The sequence below is a fragment of the Acomys minous genome (assembly GCF_964271855.1).
Source record: "Acomys minous genome assembly, chromosome: 3".
Lineage (NCBI taxonomy): Eukaryota > Metazoa > Chordata > Mammalia > Rodentia > Muridae > Acomys > Acomys minous.
The window spans coordinates 37221203-37246415 of NC_140485.1; the positions used below are offsets into that span (position 1 = coordinate 37221203).

The 25213-nt window shown below is 37.3% G+C and overlaps 1 protein-coding gene across 1 annotated transcript in view; it reads left to right on the top strand.

The window, feature by feature from the left end:
• Positions 1-25213, top strand: part of ANO3 (anoctamin 3) — a 236171-nt gene that overhangs the window by 29995 nt on the left and 180963 nt on the right. The gene's annotated exons all lie outside the window — the stretch shown is intronic.

The following is a 25213-nucleotide window of genomic DNA, read 5'->3' on the forward strand; positions in this document are numbered from 1 at the left end:
AATGCCAAATCCAATTCAAGCTATCTTCCAAGAAAAACAATACTATGAAATGTCTCATTAATATTAAAATATTAATGTGCCATTTCCTGTTTCTTGGTGCTCATTCCTCCCTCTTTCCCCACACCCAGGAACAGTTATTTGGTCTATGATCAGAAGACGTGAACTGTCCTTGTCATTGTAGTTTTTCACATCTGTAGCATTTTGTCATTATCCTTTAGCTATGCTGTAGATTCAGAGATTCTATTATTACTATGGGTGTAAGAATGAAAGAAAATTGATGCTGTGATGATTTAGTCAGCATTAAATAATTTGATGACCAGCTGGTTCAAATATTAGCATGAAGGAAAACAGTTTCTTTCTGCTCTTAATAACTTAGCCATCAGTAATTTTGAAGTACCTGGCTAAGCTCATTCATGTTCTCTTTTTAATATGACACTTGATAGTTTGCCCTATTGATCTCGAGATCCTTATAATAAACTTGTATGGAAATATTATTGTCCTTAATCTAATGATCAGAAGACTAAAAGTTAATGATCTATTTAAGCAGCTAAAGTCCCAACATGGCAGCCTCGGCTGGTATTATGGTCATATCTGCTTCCAATCTACTAAGTACTATTTCTTAATTTTCTCATTTCTTTGGTCCATGGCAATTATTGGCACTGCAGTTTTCATATTTTATGGTAACAACTGAAAAGTGTCTCTTTCTTACACTTTTTAGATGGTACGTTCTTAATACAAAGATGAATTATGGTAACTAAACCACATTTCAGTGGGTTTTGTCACAACCCAGCATAATATATACAACAATGTGTCAGTATATGCTTATGAAGCCAATTTCTCATTTTCTTATACAACAGTTTGGTATTCCAACTGTGTGGATTGAGTTTATTTCCACAGTATAGTAACCTAATAAATGAACTGTGCTATTGTGTTTTTACTGTGTGCCATGAACTTGGCTAAAGTTTAAGACATATTACTAATATGACACTCACTTCTGGTCAGATTAGGATTACTGCGTGTGTTCTCTTCCTCTAACACACAAGATTACAAGGACCTGGAATAGGAAGTTGAACTTCGACTTCTCTGTAGTTCACAATAGCAAATATGTGGTTATAGTATCATCTGTAGATAAAGGAATTTGTATCATGTTGCCTCCTGATCAAGTAACATTGTTTAAACTAATCAATTAATTAGAGAAAGTTGCTGAAGAAAAAGATAGACAAATATGGATGAATACTCAGACAGTTCTCAATTATAAATGCCTGTGGACTTAGGAAAAATTAATTACTAATTACAAGTATCATGTTCTTCCAATGTAATACTGAACATCTTCAAATATAACATTATGTGCATATGTATATAAATTGCATGTGTATATATGTAAGGTGTGATATATAGGACCTAGTTACACTGTATGTTCTTTTTAAGTTTTCATTTATTATTATAGTGTCTTTTTCAACAGCCTGTCAGTTTCTTTGACAACAAAGGTTTTGTTTTTTTATTATATAAGGTACTCTAAATGCTCAAATTGAAAAGTATCTTAAAACTATTATGAGAAAGTCAGTTCATAAAAATACCAACAAAATTCCCTTGTCCCCAAAACAGAAGGGACAAGATAGAAACAATGGAGACAGTGAACATGATCAAACACATACATGCATACATGTACGGAAACATTGTAATGCCTTCTTCCTTTGTACAATTAATATATACAAGTTTTCAAGTAGGGAATACCTTTGCAAGAATATTACCCTATTGTGTAGAACTTTTTTAAAAAAGAGATCTTCTGCATGATTTATTTTTGGGGTCGAGACTCTTGGGGATTGTGGTACTTTTACCTTATCTCTGACATTCTCAGTTCCCATACTCAACTTCTAATGAGGAAGGAATCTTGTTATCTTCAACTTTTCAATTTGAAAAAGGACGAGTAAGAAAACAGTTTAGAAAACAAAGGCTTTGTGCATACAGTAGTACTGTGTTTCATAACAAATATGGAGCAAAAATCCACAAAGCTCACTAAATATTTTAAGAGAAGAGCACTCTAAAAATAACTGGGTAATACCAAGTGACAGCTTTGGCTAAGAGCCTATTAAGAGGAATGAACCCAAAATCATGCTCTCTGCCCAGTACTCTGGCTATATTCTTAACTTTTGTAAAGCCATATGTAGCCCAAGTGATTTTTAAGGCAGTCAATGTTAGCAGGAAATTAAATAGCCTCTCAGCCTGTACTCAATAATGACACAGGGGCTGTGAATTTGCAAGACGTTCCCAGGAGTATAGTTTCATCTCTGGGAAGGGTAAAGGAATACTGTCTGGGAATGGTAAAAAGCAGAATCCATATGAAAAGGCAGTATTCTACTCCTCAAAGAGCAAAACTCTGAGCAATTGTACTAAAATTCTCTTTTTGGTCATTATTTAATGTTATTATATTGCCTCTTTACCTCTGAAATATTATATAATTTTACATTTTAAAACTGTCTATCACATAGTATCTCACAGTGTAATCAATCGCATGTGAGATTATGTTTAGGAGTTAATGGAAGAATGTCTAACAGGTGAAGCATTTTCTCAAAACGCCAAGCAGGATGCACCCTGCAAGAAAAAAGCAAGGATGTTACTGGTGAAGACAGTCCTGGGACTTGTGCCTCTCCTATTGGTGCATGCAAAGTCCATGAAAGAATAGAGGAGAGAACCTTGAAGAATCATACTGCCATCTAGAAATTGAATCAAGGTGTCCAAGTCCCTGCTGCCAATGAGAGCCATGTCTGTGTCTTACTGCAGCCTGGATGTGCATTGATGTCTGTGGTCCAGGTTACTTCCGAAGGTCATGCAGATGTTCATGGTCTGTGCAGCAGCCTGAAATCATGTTGATTTGGTGGGCTGTGCTGCCTCCATGGGCCATATTGATATGAATGGTCTGTGCTACCATGTGAGATCATGTTGATGGTCTTGGCTTATGCTGCTGCCAAGGGCTATGGTAGTGTCTGTTGCCCATGCAGCAGCAGAGGTTGTGGTTGGTGTCTTCTGTTTGTAATATTTTTATTTTCTATTAATTTATTTAATTACTCACTTTACAGCATGATCGCAGCCTCCTCCCTACTTTCCCCCCATTTCCATTCTTACACCCTTCCCCTATTTCTCCTTCCTGTTGTTCTCTGAGAAGGAGAGGAACCCCAAGGGTACCAACCCATGCTGGTACATCAAATAACAGCAGAACTAAGCATATCCTCTCCCACTAAGGTCAGGAAAGACAGCCCAGCTATGAGAAAGGGATCCAAAGGCAGGCAACAGAGTCAGAGACAGCCCCTATGCCAATTTGGAGATCCACAGGATGACAGAGCTGTTCATCTGCTACATATGTGTGGCGACCTAGATCCAGCCCATGCATGCTCTTTGGTTGGTCGTTCAGTCCCTGTGATTTCTGTGGTCCTCAGGTTATTTTACTCTGCAGTTCTTCTTGTTATGTCATTGATCCCTCCCCAGCTCCTTCAATCCTTCCTCTCACTCTTCTGTAAGACTCTGAAGCTCCTCTTATTATTTGGCTGTGGGTCTCTGCATCTGTTTCCATCAGCTGCCGGATGAAGACTCTCAGAAGATATACTAGGCTCCTGCTGGCATAGCAGAGGATCATGAATAGTGTCAGGGGTTGTCTCTCTCCCGTGGGTGGGTCTAAAGTTGTGCCAGTCATTGGTTGACCTTTGTCTTAATCTAAGCTCCATGTTTTATTACTACACTTCTGTCAGGAGGACAGAATTTGGGTCAAAGTTTTGATGAGTGGTTCAGTGTCCCTGTCCCTTTACTGGAAATACATCTTTCCTGGCTACAGGAGTTGGTGATTTCAGTCTCCATATCCCCCTCTGCTAGAAGTCTCAGCTAAGGTCACCTCATAAATTCCTGGTTGCCTCCCTATTCCCAGGGATGCCTCCCCCACTGATTTCCATTCTCTTCCAGTCCTCTTCCGAACCCTGTCTCCCACACTGTTCCTTCCCTTCATCTACTTCTGATATCTATTTTATTTCTCCTGCTGAGTGACATTCAAGACACTCCCTTAGGCCTCCCTTATTATTTAGCTTCTTTGGTACTATGGGTTATAGCATCGTTATCCTATACTTTACGGCTACTATCCACTTAAAGTGAGTGCGTACCATGTGTGCCTTTCTGGGTCTGGCTTAAGTCACTTAGGAGCCAGATACACAAAATCTAATAGAAGATAAAATGTAGAATACCCTTGAATGCATTGATACAGGAAATCATTTTCTGACCAGAACACCAACAGCTTAGGCACGATGATTAACAATTTATAAATGTGATCTCATGAAACTGAAAAGATTCTGAAAGGCAAAGGAGACTGTCAACAAAACAAAATGGCAGCCCACTGAATGGGAAAAGATCTTCACTAACCCTACATCTGACAGAGAGCTAATATCTAAAATGTATAAAGAGCTCAATAAATTGAACACTAACAAACTAAGTAACCCAATTAAATAGGGGTACAGAGCCAAACAGATAATTCTCAACTGAGGAATTTCTAGTTGCTGAGAAGCACTTAAACACATTTTCAGCATCCTTTGTCGTCAGGTAAATGCAAATTCAAACTGCTCTGAGATTTCATCTTACACCCATCAGAATGGCTGAGGTAAAAAACTCAAGCGACAGCACATGCTGACAAGGATGTGGAGAACGGGCAACACTTCTCCTCGCTAGTGGGAGTGCAAACTTGTACAGCCACTTTGGGACTCAATCTTGTTGGTCTTAGAAAAGTGGAAATAGTTCTACCTCAGGATTGAGCTATAGGACTCCTAGGCATATACCCAAAAGATGCTTTACCACATGAAAAGGACATTTGCCTAACTATGTTCATAGCAGCTTCATTCATATTAGCCAGAAACTGGAAACAACCTACATGTCCCTCAACTGAAGAATGAGTAAAGAAAATGTGGCAAATTTTTAACAATGTAGTACTACTCAGCTATTAAAAACAAAGATATCTGTGCTTCTATACTGCCATGGGAGACCATGCTGAGTTCTTTGGCACATCTTGACACCATAAACCATGAGTAAGTCCATGATCTGTGCTTCCCCTGAGCAAGGAAGCTACCATTGCAGTGGTATTGACAACTGCAGGCTCACAGTTGTGACAGAGGGACATAGAAGGCTTCTTTGATAACTCCTATCTACAACCCTGGCCCCAGAAAAGGTAACAACCTAGACAAAACCCCAGCAGATAACTCTTAAAATTTGTGATAAGTTTGCTAAGTATAGAGCTCTACACTTGGTGGCTTCTGACAATCAGTTTTTTTTTTAAAGGGCTCCAGGACAGTACAAATTGAACTTCATATCTCTGTATTTTAGGGGAGTACTTACAAGGGTCGTGGTGCTAAGAGGACTGGGGAGTGTGCTTGTGGTTCATGATGTGAAAATTCAAAATGATCAATACAAACATGAAAAACAAAGAAATAGAATCAAACTAAGCAGACATGCCCAGTTTCATAAATGTGCTAATTTTTCAATCAATTCTAAATGAGTATACTTTATAGAGATGTGGGTAAATAAAACAGATATAGATCATTCCAGCCTAAGAGAAGAGCTAGTGTAAAGTCACAGAAAAGGGGTCTAGGTTACATGTACCTTCTCTTGCCCAGAATTTTATCCCTTTCCACAATAGAATCTTGACAACAGTTTAAGGGCCTCCAAATTTGTGGAGGTAACACAAATTACAGTCTTTCACCAGTTCCCTGCCTGGGTGTCTACTTTTACTTTCTTCATCCATCAGTTTTTAGAGTTCCCCAAAAGCATGCCACAGCAATAAAGTCTTAATCTGCATGAGTCACCTCTCTGGGGTATGTGGTTGCTAAAAGTGGACCACTGGAGGATGGATGGAGCTAGCATACTTTAGAACTTTGGCGTTAACAGCTTTTCAGAAAACAAGGCTTCTGAAACCAGAGCATTTGGAATGCTTCAATTGCTTCCATTTAAACCCACAGTCGTTTAAGTACACTCATCTCTGCGTGACTTTCAGGACCTTGACTATCTGCATTTATGCCCCATTCTGCTTCCTTGCTATTTTCTCTGTGCCTCAGATGCTTGCACCTGGACCATCTTCTATCTCCCCTAGAGGCCCATATGGCTAGGAATGGCAGGCAGCCTGGCATCAGTTGCTGTTGGGATACCATCCACCAACTGATTTTTTTGGGGGGCGGGGCAAGTTAGTTGCTCAGGGAGTGCAGAGCCATCTTTGGTAAATAGGGAAAAAGCATTTGGTTTTCAGAGTTTCTGTGAATTTTGAATGATTAAGAGGCATTCTAACATTAATCTACAACATCATTATCTCCCACTTAGGCCACAAATGTAGACCTTTGCTTTTGACATTCTTTGAATACAGTGCGTGTCTGAGGGTTGGCAGTGGGTGTGATTGTGGGTGTTCTATTTCCACTGACATTTTTTAAGCTAGTTTGGTCTTATCTATGTATCTTACCCCTACCACATTGTACACTGTCTTTTTTTATTTCCCATTCATGGTTTCAATTATCTTCCTCAAATCTACTCACTTATTGGTCCAGGGTCTTAGCTGTTTGCAGTTAAAAAAAATATTGTCAGAAATTAGTTTTCAGTAACACTTCAAAATGCATAAAATCATATTATGCGTATATACAATAGAGTCTGAATCTGTTGTTCCTTAGTCTAGCATGTAACAGCATTGTACTAAGAACTGCATAACTATGTGTTAGATTTTTGTAATGAGGAAATGGTTTTGCCATTTTGCTTCTGACCTCAAACATTAACAGGCAAGAAAATCTGAGTGTTAAGGGTCATAATGGAGAAATGGTTTTCAGTTATTACTGGTAATGGACCTACCGTGAATTGTTAGGCCATTATCATAATCAAATCTTAATCCTAAAAACACATTCCTGGCTAGTAGTTACCACAGGCACAGAATAGGTCCTCTGTGTGAAGGCCATAGTAACAATATTAGCTACAAATAAAAAGAGATCATATTCAACAATTCTTAAGTTGTAATTTTTTCACTGAAAATAACTACTTGAAAATTTAAGGAGTATTGAAAGGACTATTTTTTTGACAAAAATAACATAATACATTTTAGGGGCTTTGTACTTTTATTCATATAATATATATATATATATATATATATATATATATATATATATATAATTGATCTCAGGAATGGGTGCTTATTATATTTTTTACTCTGTAAAGTATCATTAATGTTTCCCATTTCTTTTATTATAATGTATGTTTTATGCTGATACTAATTCTAGATATTGAACATACAATGGGGAACAAAGCATGTATAACAAATTTGAATTATGCAACCTACATATGTATATGTATATGTTTATATTAAATGTGTGAAGAATTGAAGCTTGTATTAATTTAGAAGGAGTGAACTTTTAATAGTAAATTATCATAACTATTATTGACTATTGGGTTTACAGATACACATTTCCTCAGTTTTAGACATATATCATGATGAGGTTCACACTTTATACTCTAATGAAAAATACAAATTTGTTCCTATGGTCTACTTTCATGCATATACTGGACAAGGATGCTTGAATAATGCTGTTATATTCATTTGTCAGCATTCTTATTTGATTTAAATTTATTTTAAACTGATAACTAAAACATAAAAGTGCTTATGATAAATATAATGGGCAGCATGATGTTCAAGTTCATGTGCTCAATGTATAGGTAAAACATCTGCAGCCTCAGTTATTGTTTTTTATTGAAAAAATCATTCAATATGGTTTCTTCTAACTTTTTGAAACATAGAGTGCATTGCTTTTACTTGTAGTCACCACACTCTGCAATAAAATAGCAGAACATATTTTTCTTAACTGTGATTTAGGACCCATTAAACTTCCTCTCCCCATTTTTTCCTTTCCCTGACTCTCCTGACTCTGGTATTCTGTAATCTACCCCACATTCCATGAGATGAACCTTTGTAATGTTCAACATATGAGTAAATTCATTTGGTTAGTTTATTTCACTTAACATAAGGATTTCAGATAAATTTGTGCTATAAATGACTGAATTATGTAAAGTTTAATACTTCATATTAATTTATATTTAAACGTCTTTTTGTTGTTGCTTATATTTTAAATGTATTTTTATTATTTTATTTTGGTACATATACATTTATATTATTACACATATATACAATAGATTACTTATGGCAAGAGGAAATGTGACACAATCAGGAATTATATAAATGTTACTTACACTCTTAGTGTTTTGGCTATTTGTATTTGATAGCCTTGAAGAAGACATCTTTCCTACATTGGTGCATCTAAATTCCTGAATGTAAATCAATCTCCATCACATATTGTCATTATCAACTTATAGCACCTATGTAGACCTAAAAACATCTTAACCCCTAAACACTTAAGCTTCATTGTAAAATTAAGCTATCTGGTCTTCAACTCCCTCAGGGACATGAGATGGAATAAACTTGATTATCTGAGTATGCTGGGAGTGCAGGTTAGTAGCTTTCCAAATGAAAAGATGACGGAGACAGTTTTCCACCTGAATAATCACCCAAAACTCTCTATAATGGTGGAGCATCTTCTTCAGCCTTCTGGCCCAACATATCTGACAGACATATTTGTGCTGCAGGAAGTATTGAGGACTTGCTTACCCTGTCTCGCCATAGTTTGTCCACTGACTCTGCCTGCATTGTTTATATTTTTTTAAATTTATTCACTTTACCTCCAGATTGTAGCCCCCTCCCTCATCTTCTCCCTGTCCCATGCTCTCTCCTTATTCATTCTAACCTCCCTCTTCCTCAAAAACCCCCTCTCCTAGTCCTCAGGTAGGGGGAGGCCCCTACGCTACCATTTGACCTCAGCCTATCAAGTCTCATCAGGACTGTCTCAATACTTTTCCTCTGTAGCCAGACAAGGCCACACCACCAAGGAAAGTAATCAACTGGCAAGCAACAAAGTTCATTTCAGGGACAACCCCTGCTCCCCATAATAGGGGACCCACATAGAGACGGAATTGCCTATCGACTACATCTGAGCAGGGGGCCTGGGTCTCCATGCATGCCCTTGTTTGGTGTATCTGTCTGTGCAGGATCCCTAGGACCAGATTTGTTGGTTCTGTTGGTCTACCTGTGGAGCTCCTGTCCCCTCCAGGTCCTCTGTCTCCCACCTCTCCCATAGGACACCCTGTGCTCTGCCCTGAAGTTTTGCTGTGAGTCCTGGCATCTGCTTCAATCCCCCACTGGAAGAAGTCTTGCAAAGAACATCTATAATGAGCTCCCACCCTGTTCCCTCTCTTCAACCACCTCCAGTATCTATTCTATCTGCCCTTCTAAATGAGAATTAAGCATCCGCCCTAGGGTCCTCCTTGTTATACCTTCTTTAAGTCTGTGGTTGTAGTATGTTTATCCTGTATTATATTGTTAATATCCACTTATCAGTGAGTATATGCCATGGGTGTCCTTCTGGGTCTGGGTTACCCCACTCAGGATGATCATTTCCAGTTACACCTATTTGCCTGCAAATTTCAAGATTTCCTTGTTTTTAACAGTAAGTAGTATTCCATTGTGTAAATGTACCATTGTTTCTTTATCCATTCTTCAGTTTAGGGACATCTAAGTTGTTTCTAGAATCTGGCTATTTTTGATAAAGCTGCTAGGAACATAGTTGAGCAAATGTCCTTGTTGTATGGTAGAGCATCTTTCAGGTATATGACCAGGAGTGGTCTAGCTTGGTCTTGAGGTATCACTGTTCCCAATTTTCTGAAAAGGCACCAGATTGATTTTCAAATGTTTATACATCGTTAAACAGTTAAATATCAACATTCAGTCATATTGTTTCCCTTTCTTACCTACTCTGAATACTACTGCAACTAACAGGAGAAGGCAGATGTCTTTTTGAAACACATTTCATTTTCCTTTGGATTTGTGCCCAGAGGTGAAATAACTGAGTAACTGAGTTCACTACTTTTATGTTTTGGAGGAACCTCCATATTCTTTTTTCCTAATTTGCCTTCATGTATATATCCATCAGAAGTGCACAAATATTTTCATTTCCTAAACCCTTTCTACCACATGTTCTTACTCAATTCTATTGCATGTAAATTTACTGGAGTGATATGATGCCTTGTGGGTTTTTTTTTTTGCATTCTCTAGTTATCAATGATTTTGAATATATTTTTCATAACTAGTCATTAAGGGAACATCTATTCAGATATTTTCACAATTATAAATTGGATTACTTATTACTGAAATGTTTTGGAATTTCTTACATATTTTAGCTATGAATTCTACCATTTTTCTCATTATATAGATCATACAGACAATGGCTTCAATTTGTTAATGGAAACATGGTTTATCCTATCTTCTCTATTATGTTTGATTTGTCTATATGTTTGTTTTTATATAAATACCATAATGCTTAGTTAAGAGGATCTTTGTAGTGTATTTTGATGTTAGGCAGTGCAATGCCTCCTTCTTTGTTTTTGTGTGTCGTACTCTCACTAACTTTTTTTGTTCAAGTCTTTCTGTTTCTATTTAAATTTAAGATTATTTTTCTATTCATAATTCTACTGGTATGTTGACAGAAATTGTAGTGTATTTTTATTATAACTGAAAAACAAGTCAGCTAGCCTTATATATCCTTGATAAATTATATTACACTGGGAAATCAAAACGCATTAGTCAATGAGTCTGAATTTTAGTGTATGCCTGTTGTGATCAGATACTATGTACTCAAGTACAGATGCTGGGTCATAGGACTCAGTGAGTGAGCTCAAACAAATATCAGACTATACCTGATTCTGCTTTGTATAGATATTTCCTTTGTTCCTTTTCTTCCATTATCCCATTTCTGCTTCCTGAGGGAATCCCCTTTAATGTCCTTGCATTCTGACATGACAACATAAGTGTGCAAACAACCACAAACTGAGCTATAGCTTCATCATAAGGAGTTTTATATATTTTTGATACCTTAGGAGCTAGTAACTCCAAGTTTCTTTGACAGACATTATACTTCTTCAATATTAGAGTTCGATTTGAACTTAGTATATTTGTAGTTCTTGCTGGTGCCACTTATTAATGGTGATAGAGAACTACTTCCTGATTTTATATAATGATATGCCCAACTAGGCAATCCTCCTGTACAGTGGGCCAATTGTTCTTGTTATGTTTTGTTTTGTTTCGTTTGCTAGGCTTTCTGTTTCTCTAGCTCATTTCCCAAAGTTTTGTTGTGATATGGAAAGTTAAGTTTCCAGTACTATAACTTGTCAAACCGTATACTTTTGTTATGTGCCACAAAGCATTTCCTTACAAAAGATCTGTTTTAGGCTCTCTTTGTGGGAACTGATTTATCAAAAATTTCCCATATCTTTCTTTCTGCCACTCCCATAGACCAGCTCTGAGAACAACGAAGAGGAGAGAGCAGGATCTGTGGTAGGGAGAATTGAGCAGGTGGTGAACGGTTAAGGGAAATGAACCACAGGTTGAACAACTAGCTAGAGGAACTAGTTGTTAAGGAGAGGTTGAGGAGTGGAGGAAAAATAAATACTTGGGGGCTGAGGAATATGTGGTACAAAATGAAGATCAAAAAGCCCAAGAGAACTTAATTTCCTGATCTCTATCTGTCTCTGTCTCTGTCTTACTTGCTGTCTGACTGAACCCTTGGTCGTTGTCACCCATCTTTCTGTCTCAGGTGCCGTTTGTTGTTACCTAGCTTTCTATCTCCTTTCTTGCTGTAATCCATCTTTCTATCTCCTTTGCTGTCTGTTTCCCATCTATCTATATCTCGTGCTCTTCCCCCATTTATCTATCTCTCTTGCTGTCTCCCTCACTCTACCTTACTCTCTCATGTCTGCTTCTTGCTTGCTGTTCTCCTTGGGCCAAGCTCAGTATTTTTTTGTTTGTCTGTTGGTTTTGTTTTGTCTTTCAAGACAGGGTTTCTCTATGTAGCCTTGGCTGTCCTGGACTCACTTTGTAGACCAGGCTGGCCTCAAACTGAAAGCAATCTACCTGCCTCTGCCTCCCAAGTGCTGGGATTAAAGATATGCACCACCACTGCCTGGCTCAAGCCCCGTATTTTATTAAAATTAAGTTCAGCTTTTCATTACAGATTCATCGTGATTTTTTCATCTATTACAATCAATTGGGCATTCAAAAATCAAAAAATGTAAGAGAACAGGCTAATAAGGAAATAGAAAAAGTTCTGTATAATCTCCAATAAAACATACAGCAAAATCAATCAATTTCTAAGCAATGGTCAGCATGACCTGATTACCATTCCTTAAACAATACTCAGGAAAGTTTAATAATAAATTTCTCTGGGGCCAAAGCTATTGTGTTTACAAGATTGTCATAGCACTATAGCTTGACCTAAATATTCTCTAATTTAAAAATTAAAACAAAACATGTCTTATGCCCAGTCTCAAACCAATAGGTGTGTTATCCAAGCCTAGGCTAACTGCTAAGGGGTCCTCTATTGTAAAATATCTGAAAAGCATGATGTTCCAAGCCTACCCTCTATTGCGCTCAAAGCAGATTCTAAAGAAATGTTTCTACAGGCAATAGTATCTAACTAGGTACTGTTATGTCCAGGTCTTAACTTTCTTTCATGCAGTTTCTGCTCAGGAGCTCATAGTCAGAGCAAAAAAACCCTATCATTGCCACAAGCCCTTGGCCAAATGACCTCTTTCAACATTCTCTGTGGGAAAAGTGTTCCCTGTATGAATTTCTTTGGGGCTGAGAAATAAAGAGAAAGGGATAGTTTTAGGAGGAAAAAAAAGGTAGATATTAGGCAAAATTATACCGGGACCACACATTATATTTAAGGGCAATGGTGATCAGCTGTAGATCTTTGAAACATTGTCAAGCAAAGCCTCAACAGCTGTTTTCGATGTCTAGAGATCACGCTGGACAGTTGGGGGTCTCTGGACTTATCCTCATGTCTGGGACATCTTTCTTTAATAAATTATTTTTGAAATAAAATATAATCATATTATTTCCTGCTTTCCCTTCCTTCTTGCAGCACCTAACATGTACCCTCTCCTTGTTATTTCTTGAAGTTATACTTCTTTTAATTTAATTGTTCACCTACATGACCAAATATTTAAATACAAATATTTAAATACATGCCCAAATATTTAAATACAGCTTCCTCTATTTGTATAATGTTGCAAGCTTATGATCTTAGTGCTGACAACTTGGTGCTGGATACCAAATTGGTGTGTTCTTCCCAGAGGATGAGTATTTCTACAGCTCTTTGCATTTTTGGTTGCCTGTAGGGTCTCGTCTAAGATTCAGACTTTCTTTTCTATTTTTAGCATGTCTATGGTATAATTTCATATCTTGTTTTTGTGGTTACCTATCATTTATGTCTTGTCACATTGATAAGATTGTATGACTGTAGCTTTCCTACGGTATTAGAAGACATAAGCTTATAAACAAAACAAAACAAAACAAAACAAAACCCTCGTGCTCCTCTGGCACTTATAATCTTTCCGCCCCCTCTAAAGCCATGGTCTCTAAGGCTTAGGTGCAACAGTTGTGTTGTGCAAGTATCAGTTGGTACTGGACATCACTTGCTCTCTGCAATTTTATCGATTGTGCTTTTCTGTGATGGTATTGATCTGTTTATATAAAAGTTTTGCCTCTTTTTTTTTCAATTTATTCTTGTTACATCTCAATGGTTATCCCATCCCTTGTATCCTCCCATTCTTCCCTCCTTCCCTCCCATTTTCCCCTTATTCCCCTCCCCTATGACTGTTCCTGAGGGGGATTACCTCCCCCTGTATATGCCTCTTTATTCATTAGATTTGTGTTGCTGATTCTAAGTAAAGATGGAGTAACAATTAATGAAGAAGTACATTACAAAGATTTGAACTGATGAGTGCAACAGTCCCCAACTGTGGTTAATACTCATTGATGCCTGACAACTCTGTGGCCATTAACAGGAGGAACAGGAGAAATGACTGCTGCCATGCTCCTAAGATTTTGCTTGCTCTTAAGACATTCAATTTAGTAACAATTTCAAAATTGGGTCATTTTAGATACCAATCATTTAAGTAACAGAAACTTTATTTTGACTGGGCTGAACATTTATAAAGAGGAAAATATGAAGTGGATTTTCTTTTAAACTTTTAAAAATTTGTTCACTTTACATTCTTTTTGTAGCTCCCTCCCTCTTCTCCTCCTGGTACTACCCATCATCCCTGATCCCCACTCCCTTCCCCCAGAGAGGGGGAGCTCTCCTCGTCTGTCATCTGGCCTCAGTCTGTCAAGTCTCAACTAGCCTGCCTGCATCCTCTTCTTCTGTAGCTTGCTTGGCAAGGCTGTGCTACCATGGGAAAGTGATCAGTTGTGGGCACTAGAGTCCATGTCAGAGGTAACCCAGAGTTTCCATATAATGGGACCCACAAGGAGCCTGTGCTGCTTATGGACTACATATGAGCAGAGGGTCTAGATCTTCATCATGCGTGGTCCTTGGTTGGTGCATCAGACTTTACAGTAGCCCTCCACCTTGGCCTAGATTTGTTGGCTTCATTGTTCGTTCTCCTTATGGAGCTCCTGTCCCCTCAAGGACCTTCTATGCCCAATCTCTTTCATAAGATTCCCTGTGCTCCATGATAAAGTTTGGCTGTGAGACTCATCATCTACTTCGATCCCCTACCAGGTGCAGTCTTTCAAAAGACCTGTATGGTAGGCTCCTGTGCTCTTCCTTCTCTTCAACCCAACCACACTGGGTGTCTATTATATCTGCTCTTCTGAATGAGAACTAAGTATTCTCCCTAGAATCTTCCTTAGTATTTACCTTATTTAGGTCTGTGAATTGTAATGTGGTTATCCTGTATTATGTGGCTAATATCCACTTATAAATGAGCATATACTGTGTATGTCTTTCTGGATCTGGGTTTCCTCATTCAGGATGACCATTTCTAGTTCCATCCATTTGCATGCAAATTTCAAGATTTTTTTCTCAAATAGCTGACTAGTATTCCATTGTGTAAATATACCACAGTTTCTTTATCCATTCTTCAGCTGAGGGACATCTAGGTTGTTTCCAGATCCTGGCTATTACGAATAAGGATGCTATGAACATAGTTGAGCAAGTGCTCTTGTCGTATGGTATATTTCAGGTATATTCCCATGGGTGGTATAGCTGGGTCTTGAGGTAGCACTACTCCCAGTTTTCTGAGAGAGTGCCAGGTTGATTTCCAAAATAGTTGTAAAACTTTGCATCCCACCAGTAATGGAGGAGTGTTACCCTTTCTACGCCCTCTACATCCTCACCAGCATGTGCTGTCACTCGAGTTTTTGATCTTAGCCATTCTGATGACTGTAAGATAGAATCTCAGAGTTGTTTTGATTTTAATTTTCTTGATGACTAGGGACAGTGATAATTTCTTTAAGTGTTTCTCGGCCATTTCATTATCCTTTGTTGAGAATTATGTTTAGTTTTATACACCATTTTTTAATTTCATTATTTTTGTTTGTGGGTATATAATTTCTTGAGGTTTTTAAAAATATATTTTGGATGTTAGCCCTCTTCAAATGTAGTATTTGTGAAGATCCTTCTCCAATCAGTAGGCTGCCCTTTTGTTCTGCTGACAGTGTCTTTTGCCTTGCAGTAGCTATTCAGTTTTATGAAGTTCCATTTATTAATTGTTGATCTTAGAGGCTGAGCTGTTTGTGTTTGTTGAGGAAGTAGTCTCCTGTGCCAATGAACTTAAGGCTCTTCTCCATTTTTTATTCTAACAGACTTAGTGTGTTTCTTTTTATGTTGAGTTCTTCAATCCACTTGGACTTTAGTTTTGGGCAGGGTGACACATAAGAGCCTATTTGCATTTTCTACACATAGACATCTATTTAAATCAGGACCACTTGTTGTAGATGCTATCTTATTTCCTTTGTATAGTTCCAAAATCAATCTACAGATACAATGCAATTCCTATCAAAATGCCAACACATTTTTTACAGACCATGAAAAACAATTCTCAACTTCATATGGAAAAACAAGCAAACAAACTAAAACCACAAAACCAAAAAATTCAAATAGCTAAGACAATCTTATACAATGAAAGTATCTCCATACCGGATCTCAAGCTGTACTATAGAGCAACAGTAATAAAAATTATATGGTACTGGCATAGAAACAGACAGGTAGATAAATAGAATCCAATCGAAGTCCAAGAAACAAACCCACACACCTATAAAAACTTGGTTTTTTACAACAAACTTGATTTTCAAAGAGAACTTCATGGATCGTAATGTATGTAAAGGAACAGAAAAAAATAAATCCTAAGAGTTGTATTCAGACATTTCTAATAACAATTTCTGTTTAAAATAACTATTCTCTAAATAGAAAATGCATATTAAGATATAATTAATATATTATTCCAGTATTTTGTATGAATTTACATAGCAATACATGTTACAAGATTACATATCTCATGTTGATCTCATGATGAGATCATATGTCATCAGAATAGAAACTACTATGAAAAATGAGTATAGTTCATGGCCACCATGAGGCTATAAGATGAGGGAGGAGGGTACCGTCCATTTCCATCCCAAAGCTAATCAGCTCATCACAAGTATATTCTTCAAAGATGCTTCACTGAATATTTTTATTTTCCATTTTAACCAGAGATAATAATTATATTATCTGTATGCTATATTTTCCCTAAAGTATGAATATTAACCTGAGTAAACCTTGGATGGTTGGAGAAAATACTTCTCTGAACTTAGTTTAGATGCATCTCTTTAGAATTCTCTATGATTAAAATTTTAGTGTGCTCTTCCAACTTGCATAGAGAAACTTTTATTATAAAAGTCGATCTGTATTTATGTGCTATAGAACTAATGTAAATTTCTTAAATAATAAGAGATACCTTGCTTGAGGGTGGTTGTTATAATTTTACTCTAAGACACCAATGACATAAAAGATACTTATTTAATGGGAATACTCCACCACTGCTGGTGGAAGTGCAAACTTGTACAACAACTTTGGAAAACAATCTGGTGCTTTCTCAGAAAACTAGGAATAGCTCTACCTCAAGACCCAGCTATACCATTCCTGGGCATATATTCAAAATATTCTCCACCATATGACAAGGACATATGCTCAACTGTGTTCATAACATCTTTACTTGTAATTTCTAGAATCATGAAACAATCTAGATGTCCCTCAACCTCTGAATGGATAAAAAAACTGAGTGAATTTATACAACAGAATACTATTCAGCCATTAAAAACAAGGAAATTATGACATTTGCAGGCAAATGAATGGAACTAGAGAAGAGTGAGTTAGCACAGACCCAGAAAGACACTCATGGTTATACTGACTTATAAGCAGATTTAGTCACTTAGTACAGGATAAACATGCTACAATTCACATACATCAAGAAGGTGAACAACAAGGCAAACCCACAGGGGGATACTTAAACATCCTTTAGAAGGAAAAGTAGAATAGATAGAGGTTGTGGTTCAATAAAGAGGACAAGATAGGAGAGGGAACACAGAGAGAAATAAGGAAGGGGATCTACCAGACCTGGGGAGAGTGAGAGTGGCAAGAGATCAGAAGGCCTGCATTAAAAAAGAGAAACTGTGGGTGAGGGCATCTCTTTGACATAGTTAATGGCTTCTGATTAGGACTCTAATAGCTCAGGGAACATAACAAGAATTGACATATGTGATTATATCAAATTAAAAAGCTACAATAAGGCAAAAGAAACAATTTCTAGAATGAAGAAATGTCTATAAAATGGAAAGGAGTATTTGCCAAATTATCAGCCAGCAATCAGGTGCAAAGCACATGACTCTATTGTTCTAGTAGGGATATTAAATATTATTCTTTGCTGTTACTATTTTGTCTTTGTTAAAACTCAGTAGTCAATATTTGTTATCAGTCTCTTTTTCAATTTTCTATTCACCAAAAAACTAAAGTTCTAACCAGATGTACACAAACACACACACACACACACACACACACACACACACACACACTTGATAAATAGACAAATTAATTGAAAGACAGTTCTTAAAGGAAATGAGTGTGAAAGTGGTTAAGACTGCTTTAATCTTTTTTAATTTGTTCATTATTTTCTTTTTTAAATGATTTTTAAAATTTGTTTACTCCTCCCTCATCACCTCCCGATCCTACCCTTCTTCCCTAACCCTTCTATCCCTCCCTTAATCTCCAGAAAGTGGGAGCCCTCCTCCCCTAACATCTGACCTTACCCTATCAAGTCTCACCTGGACTGTATCTTCTTCCTCCATGGCCTGGCAAGGCTGCTCCAACAGGGAGAAGTGACCCACTATAGGAGGTATCTGAGTCTACGTCAGAAGTAGCCCCTACTCCCCATGTTATGGAAACCACAAAGAGACTGTGCTGCCTACATACTACATTGAGCCAAGGGTCTTGGTCCTCACTATGTATGGTCCATGGTTGGTGCATCAGTGTCTGCAGTACAACCCCCTCATATGCCACAAGGGGCTCCTGTCTCTTCCAGGTCATTCTATCTCCCAACTCTTCCATACGACACCCTACGCTCCACCTGACAGTTTGGCTGTGAGTCTCAGCATCTGCTTCAATTCCCTGCTGGATAGAGTCTTTCACAGGACATCTATGGTAGGCGCCTTTCTTCAACCACTTCCAGTGTCTATTCTATTTGCCCTTCTGAATATGAAATAAGCATTCTCCCTAGAGTCCTCCTTGCTATGTAGCTTCTTTAAGTCTGTGAATTGTAGTGTGGTTATACTGTATTATGTGGCTAATATTCACTTATAAGTGAGTATAAACCATGGGTGTCTTTCTGGGTCTGGCTTACCTCACTCAGGATTCTTGTTTCCAGTTCCATCCATTTTTCTGCAAATTTCAAGATTTCCTTGATTTTAATAGCTGAGTAGTATTCTAGTGTGTAATGTAACAAGGTTTCTTCATCCATTTTTTAGTTGAGGGGCATCTAGATTGCTTCCAGATTCTGGCTATTACCAAGAACACTACTATGAACATAATTGACCAAATATCATTGTGTTACCATGGAGCATCTTTCGGGTATATCCCCAGGAGTGGTATATCTAGAGAATGCTTTAATTATAATAGCTAAGAAATAAGGACAAACGATCATTATGTGGATACCGACCTTGACTACATAGCAATGCCTTAGACCACTAAGCACAAAAATAACAAAACAAAGAAACAACGTTGCAGATGGCTAAGGCATGGCTAATAGAGAAATGCAAATCAAAATCACAGAAAAAATTCCATCTCACTCCTGCCAAAATAGCAACATCAAAAAAGAATAGCAGTATATGCTGCCCATAAAAGAAAAGAAATCCTAATATGATGTTGGTGGAAATATGAAATAGTATAGGCACAGTTTTATCTCATATGTGGCACCCACTCATTGTTTATTTGTTTGTTTCATGACATGAAAATAGAATTGGAACTCTTTGGAAAGAGAAATTGAAGATATAGGAATAAGAGAAGATAATATGTGGTAAACAGGGTCAAATATATTATACGCTTTATGAAAATGTCATAATAAATGACACAATTAATATATAGAAATAAAAGCAAAACAGGGTTGACTTTTTGATACTCACAGAAGCACATTCTCAAATACATTTTAATATGGGAAAGAATTTAACACTGAAAGATATGTACAATATGATTACAGTTACAAGGCAGTTAGATAAATATTATATAAGAATGTGTTTTACCTGTGTGTATATGCACAGTGTGTGCGTGCATTGGTTTGTGTGTGCATTCACCTGTATATGCATCTGTGGAGGATAGAGGCTTGTGTTGGGAATATAATTTATTTTTATTTTTTGAGAGAGGGTTTCTCTGTGTAGCCCTGGCTGTCCAGCTGGCCTCAAAATCACAGTGATCTATCTACACGTGCCTCCTGAGCACTAGGATTAAAGGCTTGACCCTCCACCACCTTGCCTTTAGGAGTCTTTATAACTTCCTACATTTTACTTTTCGTAAAATTTTTATTGATTATTTGGAAATTTCATCCTGAATCCTGATCACACTCACTTCCCAGTCCTCCCAGGTCCACCCCTTACCACGTTATGGCCCCCTTCCAAAAAGAAGCAAAAGGAAGGAGAAGGAGGAGGAGGAGAACGAAGAGGAGGAGGAGGAGGAGGAGGAAGAAGAAAAGCAAGTCCAACTTATGTTGGCCATATGCTCACAGTATCATGGTCAAACTCATAGTGGTGGCCATCCTCTTAAAGAAAACTGAGTCTTCTGCACCCGCATCCCCTACAGAAGCCATCAATTGTGGAGAGCTACACTTCTGCATGCTTCTCACTGTTCTTAAGGGTTCTCTTCAATATCTTTCTGTCTAGGGGTGGGTTGGAAGGACTAGGCAGAGAAGCTACCATATGGTCTTTCTGTGTCCCTCTTTCTCAGCTGTGAGTCTGCATGACAAAATTGTTTCCTTGCTCATTGCTCTCAGCCTCTGAGGGCTATGATGTTCCTGGTCCATGCTTTCACAGATGACCATGTTGATGTTCGTGGTCTGTATTGCCACTGGAGACCATGCAGAGGTCTGTGGTATGGTGCTGATCATGGAGACCAGGTGGAAGTCCTACACTAGTTTTTAAGAGAGAATCTTTCACAGAAGTTAGCACTATCATGGCTGAGCAGCAAGCCTCTGAGTTCCACCGCCACCCAACTAGGCTTACAGATCCACAGTGCCCCTCCTGATTTGTGTGTGTGTGTGTAATGGAGTATTACTCAGTTCTTCATGATTGCACATCAAGAGCTTTGAACACTTAGCTGAGACATATCTCTAGCTCAACAGTCATCCCCATATTAATTAAAATATCTGTGATTTTTATGCAAAGGATCCCTATGATTAAACAATGTAGCATGTCATAGGATGATATAATGAATATCTTTAGACTATCACCTAATATTCAAAGCACTCCCTCCTGGGCTTTCCTCACAGTTGCACATAATTCTGCTAGAACTGTGTGTTGGCTTCAAAGGTGATAGAGTATGGACAGCTAACTGAAGAGGGAACTCTATTGATGTAGGTATAATGAAATTGCCATCCATCCTGGAGTGTAACTTTTTGGTGGTGTCACCCCTTCAATTTCATTCATTCTCCTGCATGTAATCCCTCACCATGCTCTTACAGTTAAACACTAAGTTCATTGTTTCAGCAATCTACACTTGGGTTTACTCTAGCCTTGCTACCGAGATAGGGTGGATAGTTATTTACTTACATCTTCCAGGAAGAGTTTGCACAACAATGTCAAAACTCACTTGCCTGTCAATTATATTTTATGGAAATAAAAATTAATAAGTAAGCTAAAATAAAGAATCAAGTAAGTTACCCCATAAAACACACATGCATTTTAATGAGACTGGAAAATACTTAGCAAAAAAGTCAGCTTTGGGTTAAAAGAACACAAAACTTAAAAACTGTATAATATGTCTGACAAGTAAAAACTATCCAGTGTTAAAAATATGGTTTGAAAAATGAATGCTCAAGTAATATTAAGGCTAAAAATGACATCTTATAAAATGTTCTGATTAAAGGACTTGAGTAATACATCCACTACTAATACTACAATATAATAATTGAAATGAGCCAGGAATGGTGATACATACCTCTAATCCCAAGAGAGATAGAGGTAGGTGGATCTCTGTGAGTTCAAGGCCAGCCTGGCCTACAAAGTGAGTCCAACATGGCCAAGATTACACACAGAAACCCTGTATAATGAATAAATAATAAAACAATATAAAACATAATAATAATAATAATAGAACAATGACAATGAATAATGTTTGTCTTTGTTACATATCCTTTAAAAGTTTATTAGATTTATAAAAATAACATGAAGCAGCAGCAATTGAGATTTTGTCATTTTGGACTGGCTAAAATATTAAGATGTTTTTAGGTCTAGATAGATGTTTTAAGTTGATACTGACAATAAGTGATAGAGATTGCTTTACATTCAGAATTTTAGACACAACAAGATAGGAAAGATGTTTTCTTCAAAGCTGGCAAATACAAATAGCCAAAACACTAAGAATGTAACATTTATATAATTCCTGATTGTGTCATCGTTTTTCTTGTTATGGGTAGTTTATTGTATATGTGTGTAATAATATAAATGTATATGTAAAACATAAAAAGGTTTAATAAAAAATAAAAAGAAAAACCTTTAAAAATAATTGAGACATTCTCCTTTAGCACTAGTAGAATAAGTTTCCCCATGTATGAGCACATAAAATTAGTTTTCACTTATGAAATATCAAGCTGTGTTCCAAAGCAGATGTATAAATTTCCAGCCTTTGGCACAGCATGGCAAAGCCCACACATAAGAATAACAGCAGCAGGTGGCAAGAAGTGGGAAGTTCTGTGACGACAAATGTTCAGGGGAGGCTAAAATATAGAACAGGTTGTGCCCTGATACAGCACTGCTTACACTAGCCACAGTATGTTTGGGTTCATATTCTATACACCAACAAAATTGTGTCTAGCTAAATTACTACTTTTACCAATAGTATGAGTATATAAACATGGATGGCTCAGATTTCTATAGTTTCAGAGTGTCATGTTTGACCTGTGGGATATCATGGGACTTGAGAAATCCCATTTTCTTGAGCAAATTATTGTATGGGTTTCCCTATTAGGTCCAAGTAGCTCAAGCAGAGCACAAATGGTATTCCTGAAGTCTTTGGGATGGAACAGTCTGTGCTGCCACATTCCTCTTGGCAATAGTGCCAACTTTGTAACTCTGCAGCTTGCCAGAATCATGACAAGATTTTACTGTTGTATCCTAGTCTGAACCCAGGCTGTGTTCTCCTTCGTATCCATTTCCATAAAGAATGCAGAAACAGCTGTGCCAACACAGACACACAATAAAAAACCTCTTGAGTGGGGCATGACAGACATAAATATAATTTTTACAGTGATATTTGCAACATATTAAAACATTTTATTAGCACTACTTGGGTCAAAGTATCGAGAAGTGATGAGATAGATACAAATGCTTTTCACGTCTACAGTAACCACAATGGTGCTAGAAAAATGTAAACTTTTTTTTTTGTTAAATGTAATAAACAGGTAGTGTGATTTAGAAATTTAGAGTAAATAATTATTTCTAAAATGTCCTGTTTCTAGATAACTTCATACAGGTGTCTGTTCGGAAGCAAATTCCTAAAGGTATCTTGTCCATTCTGGTGAAGAGTTCAGAAGTTGTCTTGCATCATAGCCTAGGTTGAAGGGTGTATATTGTAGGCAAATGTGATGGGAGGATGATGGGTCATTTGCTGAAGTTCTTTCAATGATAATTACATGACAGTCTACTAAAATATTGCCGTTCTTGCTCACAGACGTTTGTCTGCCCCGTTCTGAATGAATACTGAATACGTTACATTCACTAGCAGAAAATGTTCATTGATTCAGGGGCTAGAGTGGAGAGAATTTGAAGAGACTGTCTATACTTTCTCAATATCATTTGTGATGTCAGTATAACCAGACTGTCGCTAGTTGCTATTCCCATAATTTCCAAACAAGAAAGAGTTGGATGACATTTTTAAAATATTTATTTTATTAATTTATTCTTGTTACATCTCAATGGTTATCCCATCCCTTGTATCCTCCCATTCTTCCCTCCCTCCCATTTCCCCCTTATTCCCTTCCCCTATGATAGTTCCTGAGGGGGATTTCCTCCCCCTGTATATGCTCATAGGGTATCAAGTCTCTTCTTGGTAGCCTGCTATCCTTCCTCTGAGTGCCACCAGGTCTCCCTATCCAGCGGACGTGGTCAAATATGAGGCATCAGAGTAAGTGTGAAAGTCATACCCCACTCTCCACTCAACTGTGGAGAATGTCCTGTCCATTGGCTAGATCTGGGTAGGGGTTTAAAGTTTACCGCCTGTATTGTCGTTGGCTGGAGCCATAGTTTGAGCGGGACCCCTGGGCCCAAATCTGCCTATCATAATGTTCTAGCATGTAGTATGCATCGTTATTCTTAAGTCAGCACTGTTATATGTAAGGCTTATCCAGGCCTTCAGGCTGAACATTTATTACCATTTTTCCCTCAATCTGAAAATTTTTCTGTGCACTTGAAATTCCTATAATTTCCCATGAAGTGCATAACAGTGTTTGCTATTGCTCTTAGAAATCAATTTGTAGAGAATTCACTAATTTTCATATATTCACATCTTAGTCACTTAAATTATGAATTATGTTTTTTGAACATGGCAGACCATTCCTAAAGCATTTCTTTTGGGGATCCTTCAACTAGTTTATTGTGTTATTCACATATAGGCGGCTACTAAAGATGTCTTTTGACTTTTAGAAGTTTTAAAATAATAAACATATAAACATTACGTTTTAAATCATACCTGCTCATTACACGGAAACCAACTCCACTACATAAGTGGCTTTATTTCTAGGATGTGTAAACAAAAGGAAGATCCAGGATGAGAGATTAAAAAGAAATTGAACTGAGCTATTTAAGTTAGAAATAAAGCTGGGTCTATATTTTAAACACTTGAAATATATGAAAGCATGACCATGAAATGCTGACAATGAGGATAGATTAAAAGCATTCACCAGTGAAAACACACTCTATTAGAATCATTAATAAACTAAGAGTTTATCTTTGGGAAAGCTTGCTTTAAATAAATTCTTTTTTGTGTGTGTGAGTGTTGGAGCCTTGAATTTTTAAGCTTATCACTTAGTCTCACTTTAAATTTATACTTGGGTGCATATTATGAACATTCATTATCATTTTAAAGGTCTTCCTACTAAAATGACTATTGATAATTATTGATCTCTGTTAGTCAGAGTGGGGAGTGAAGAGAGAGAGGAGAGGAGAGGTGAGAGTAGGATGGGATTAGATAGGATAAGATAGGATAAAAATAAAATGGAATAAAAGCAAGCAAATTATTGGAATTTTAGTGGATCTTCCGTGTGTGTGTGTGTGTGTGTGTGTGTGTGTGTGTGTGTGTGTGTTAATGCTTTACTGGGTAAGTAACACTGAATCCAAGGAGGATTATACCTAAAACTGACCATCACATGATTTAACTAAGTACTTTAAATGTAAACTTTATGCCTGGTTTTTTTTTATTCACCCCCAGTGTCAAGAATTCATAGTCTCCTGTCTGATTTGTAGCAAAGTCGTATATACATAAGGATGTTTATGGATGATTTTTTCCACAGACAAATGTATATCATTATCTCT